This window comes from Telopea speciosissima, chromosome 1, assembly GCF_018873765.1.
Source record: "Telopea speciosissima isolate NSW1024214 ecotype Mountain lineage chromosome 1, Tspe_v1, whole genome shotgun sequence".
Classification (NCBI taxonomy): domain Eukaryota; kingdom Viridiplantae; phylum Streptophyta; class Magnoliopsida; order Proteales; family Proteaceae; genus Telopea; species Telopea speciosissima.
Genome location: NC_057916.1, coordinates 39,513,683 through 39,518,669, shown reverse-complemented (window position 1 = coordinate 39,518,669; position 4,987 = coordinate 39,513,683). Strand labels below are relative to the sequence as shown.

Here is a 4,987-nt window from a genome sequence, read left to right as displayed (position 1 = left end):
TGGCCCAATTTATGAAACAATTTGTGGACTGTTTACAGAAACAGTTTATGGTCTGTTTACAGAAACAGTTTTGTGGACCACTTTAAAACAGTTTTGCGAGTGTTTGTGGTTCATGACTTGCCATTAATTTAAACCTTGGTTTTGACTTGGCAGGGCCAATATAATATTGTATTACGTGAAATTTGGACATTTAAAATGGGTTTGCAAGTTGGACTTGAATGTTATAACACATGTAATATGAATATGGGCTTGCAATTACACAAGGGTTACTTGTGTTATATGTGATGAAACCCTAGTTTTTGTTTTAACTATGGCTCTCTTTGGCATAGTTTGTATTTATATTTATAACCGATTTAGGAGTAATCTATTATTATATATGTGCTATAAAGAATAATCGTTTGGTTATTACTAGACATAATAGATTATATGATGAAAAATAGGTTTGGTATGCCTAAGTGAATAATATAGTATGTATTATATTCTAATAGATAACTCCGCCAGTGTTTACTGCTGGTACCAAGCCCGAATAAAGGAGGAGGGTTGGTATGTCAGGTTGGTAGCCGACATCGAAACAAAATAACCCAGCCAAACCTTTTTACATGGATTCTACAACTTTATATGATAAATGATATGCTAGGGTTAGCTAGTAGAGATGTAAACAGATCAAATATGGATCGGATACGAATCGGATGTGATCGGATCCGGATATTCCCTGCCCGGATACTGGTATTCCTGAACGGATACGGATGCAAATGAAATTCAGATTTTCGACTATCCGTTTACATCTCTGACTTGTGTAACCTAGACCTTCCTCCTCCCAATGGATACGATTCACTCTCTATTGAATCTTCAAAACCCTTAAGATCATTATTTGCTTAATTTTTTATTATTAGTTAGATATATATTCGGATCAGAGTGGGCATAGTACTTGATAAAGATTTAAAGAATGATGTGGTGGATGTTAAACGATTTGAAGATAGGATTATATTCATCAAGCTTGTGTTAGAGAAAGAGGTTGTCAATATAATTAGTGCTTATGCACCTCAAGTAGGATTGGATGAAAGTAGTAAGTTATAATTTTGGGAATACATGGATGGATTAGTGCAAGGTTTTTGTCAAACACAAAATATTATCATAGGGGGTGATTTGAATGGACATGTTGGTAAAGATTGTAAAGGATATGAAGGTGTACATGGAGGATATGATTTTGAAGAGAGGAATGAAGAGGGGATCTCAATTTTAGATTTTTCCATGGCTTATGATTTATCCATTATAAACACTTTGAAAAGAGAGAGGAGCATTTAGTTACCTTCAAAAGTGGACATCGTGTAGCCAAATAGATTCTTCCTAACTAGAAGGTCTAATAGATTGTTTATAAAGACGGTAAGGTTATACTAGGGGAGAGCCTAACCATACAACATAAAGTAGTGGTCATGGATATGTACCTCACTACACAGAATCATAAGAAAGTTGAACTTATTTACCCTAGGATAAGGTAATGGAGATTAAAAGGAGAAACTCTAAAATCATTTATTATTAAAGTGGTTAAACAAGGAAAGTGGGACTTTGAGAGATAAACTGATACGATGTAGAATAAGATGACTACTTGTATTAATAAGATTGCTAAAGATGTCCTAGGCAAATCGAAAGAAAAACGTCATTCCTCTAGAGAGACTTGGTGGTGGGATGCTAAGGTTCAAATAGTTGATGAGTACATTTATGTATGAAATCTTAGGGCATAAAGCATACATTTTACCACATTGGATAGAGTTACTTTGGTGCTTTCTTGTGCTTTTCAGGTTTTAGGTGAATTCTTGTGAAAATGGAGCAAAAGATGCTAAGAATAGCCGGAAGCGCCCAGGAGTCGAGAAAATAAAGTTTGGATTGAGCACTAAAGAATCAAGCCAGTCAGTCAAAATTGAACGTGAGTACAGTGGGCCTCTTAGCATAATTTTGAGGTGTTAATAGTATGGATGCGTAGCCCGTCGAGTCAGCTTCACAACGGTTCAAACTGCACTTGATTCCAAGTTGAAACGAAGAAGTTACGGTCGTTTCCGTGGATAGGGGTTTATTTATAATTATTGATAGTTGGCCAGGCACAAAGTAAAGCAAAAGTTTGGATTCTAGGGGCCTTAGTGCAATTATCAAAAGTTATCTTTCTGTCAACCGAAAGATTCCATTTAGAAGGCTCTGGAGCAGTCCAACTTCAACTTGAGATATCGTGGGCTCCCGAATTCCAAATTGGACGAAATTTGGGTCTATTTTAGGTGATTTTTCGCAAGGAATACAACAGTGAGGCCTATATAAGCATCTCATGCTCCATGTTTTTTGAAGGACAAAGTGGGGATTTGATTAATTCTTGAAAGGAGTCCTAGTCACCACTCTCTCTCTCTCCTCCACTTTCTATGGGCACTTTTGGGATTTTACTATGGATAGATTTCTTTTGAAAAATATATTCTCTCATCCATGGAAGGTTGAAAAGTCAAAGATTCCTTGATCTCATTGCTTGGAGAAGACACCTACAAAGATAAGGAACCACAAGTTTAGAATTAGAAGGTTACTTTTTGAAAAATAGAAGGTTTATGTAACTAGGATTCTTATCTCTCTTAGTTTCTATTTTTTCTATTTTTCTTGGAGATCAAGTCTTATTGTAAAGGAAGGAGAAGGGAATATTTCTCCTACCTCTTCTCTCTTCTCCCTTCTCCTCTCCTTCCCCCTATAAATACCCCTTGCCCTTTGGGTTGTAACAAGTTAGTTTTAGTTCAGTTTTTAAGTTAGTTTTAGTTAGTCTTAATTCAGTTTTTAGTTCAATTAATTAGTGAAATTTCTTCTTCTCTTCTTCTAGTTTTTGGCTTTCTAAGTTCTAGTTTGATTTCATGCTTTCAATTCCATTGTTGTAATGCTCTTGATTCATGCTTTAATATTATGTCTTCAATATGGTTGTAATAATTCTAGTTTAGTTTCAAGCTTTCTAGTCTAAGTTCCTAAGTTGATGACAAGACTTGGAGATTTAAAAGAGGAAGCCATGCAAGGTTTGTTCAAGTATTCAAGCTCTTTAATTACATTCATGCAAGCAATTTCAATCTGTGTCAAGCACATCCAGGTTTTTACTCTCTAAACTCTTAATCTCATTCTCCCTCTCTGCTATCTCATTCTCTCTACTTCTATCTCATTTTCTTCTTCTTCTTTTGTTTTTTTTATGTGGTTGTGGTGTGTGGCTACAATTTATCCCTTCCAATCCGCGTTAGTTTGATAGGTTGGATGGATATGTGTTAAGACGCTAATTTAATTCATGCCAATTTAATTCGTTAGATGCTTGTGAGTTAGGACGTGTTAGTTTAATCATCATTAGTTTAATTTAGTATTTTAATTAATTTGGTTAACTTTGCATTGCTTTAAAGTTAGTGAAATAGAGTGGCGTACATATCCTCATGTTCGACCCGTAGCTACGATTGACCCGTACGCTTGCGGTATTATTTTAACTCAAACAAGTTTTTGGCGTCGTTGCCGGGGAGATTATTATCCACTTTATTTTTCTGATTTTTAAGTAATTCGAAGTGCTTTATTTTATTTTATCTTTTCTTCCAAAAAAAAAAAACAAAAAAAATCAGTTTTTGAAAACCTCATCTTGGTTTTCTTCTATTTCAAAGATTGTGCACCCAATCTAAAGTCCTTGTTATGCTCAAACCCAACCTCTTTTGGTGTCCCTCATAGGATTAAGTTACCTATGACGCTGCATCTTGACTTGGTTGGGTGGAATGGCATATGACTTATCTTTGAAAGTGACAAACTTTGATAACAGGAAAGCGACATAGTGAGTGTCTTGGAAACAGAAACGTATAGCAGTCCTCCACTCTACATTAGAATCCAATTGGAGTCGCCAGTAGGTGGCTCTTGAAGACTATACGGGTTCCCTTGCTGTCAACCTATATGGCAACCTTACTGCTTTGGAACCATTGTTTCGATTTTTGAGGGATAGATGCACTATCTACCTTAGACTCCCTCTTGTTTTTGGTGATTTTTTCTAAGTCTTTTATTTTTTTTTTCCTTTAAAGTTTTTAAAGGAGACCTCATATCTATTTAGGTGGCTTCGGTGTGGACTCGTGATTCAAGTAACCGTCTTATTAGAATACCACCTTTTCCGCTACCTTTGACCCCACCTTTGACCATGGATAACCAACAACCCAAGACTCTTAAGGATAGGTTCTACCCTACTAGGGCTGCACAGCCTTCTTGCATCAACTTACCACCTGTTACAAGAAACAATTATGAATTCAAGACCAACTTCATTAGAATGCTACCCCACTTCCATGGGATGGCCAATGAAGATACATATCTCTTCCTTAGGGAATTTGAGGAGGTCTGTGTTCTAATTAAGGTCCAGAATTTGACTGATGATGCAGTTAGGCTTAGGTTTATACCCTTTGTCCTGAAAGACCAGGCTAAGAAGTGGCTCTATGGACTGCCAACAAATTCCAATAATACATGGGATGAGTTCACCATTGCCTTCTTGAGAAAAATTTTCCTTCTTTACAACACTAATAAACTCAAGAGTGACATACTCCAGTTTAGGCAGAAACCACATGAGTCCTTTTCTAAATTCATGGAAAGATTTAAGGACCTCCTCTTAAAATGCCCTCACCATGGTTTTGACTTGTGGCAGCTATGCTAAATTATTTATGAGGGTATTGACTTTCAGACCAAGCAACTTGTAGAGTCTATGTGTCCTACAGGCTTTACTTCTTTTTCTGAGGAAAATGATGCATGGACATTCTTAACCAACTTGGCTGATAAGACTAGGGAGTGGGAATCTTCCCAAGAGGCTGAAAGAACCACTAAGGGGTACCTCATCGAGGGTATGCCAGCCAAGGAGGCCAAACTTGATAGCCTCATAAAAAGGTTGGAGTCCATAATTCTTAAAGAGTCTATACTAGTTAACCAGGTCAACCATGTGTCAATATGCAGTTGGTGCCAAACCCCTAGACAT

The 4,987-nt window shown here is 36.6% G+C and overlaps 1 non-coding gene across 1 annotated transcript; it reads right to left on the bottom strand.

Annotated features, from left to right (window-relative positions):
- Positions 1-4,543: 4,543 nt before the first annotated feature.
- Positions 4,544-4,650, bottom strand: LOC122649324. The gene has a single exon (XR_006331283.1). It is a non-coding gene; the product is annotated as a small nucleolar RNA R71 (small nucleolar RNA).
- Positions 4,651-4,987: the final 337 nt, after the last annotated feature.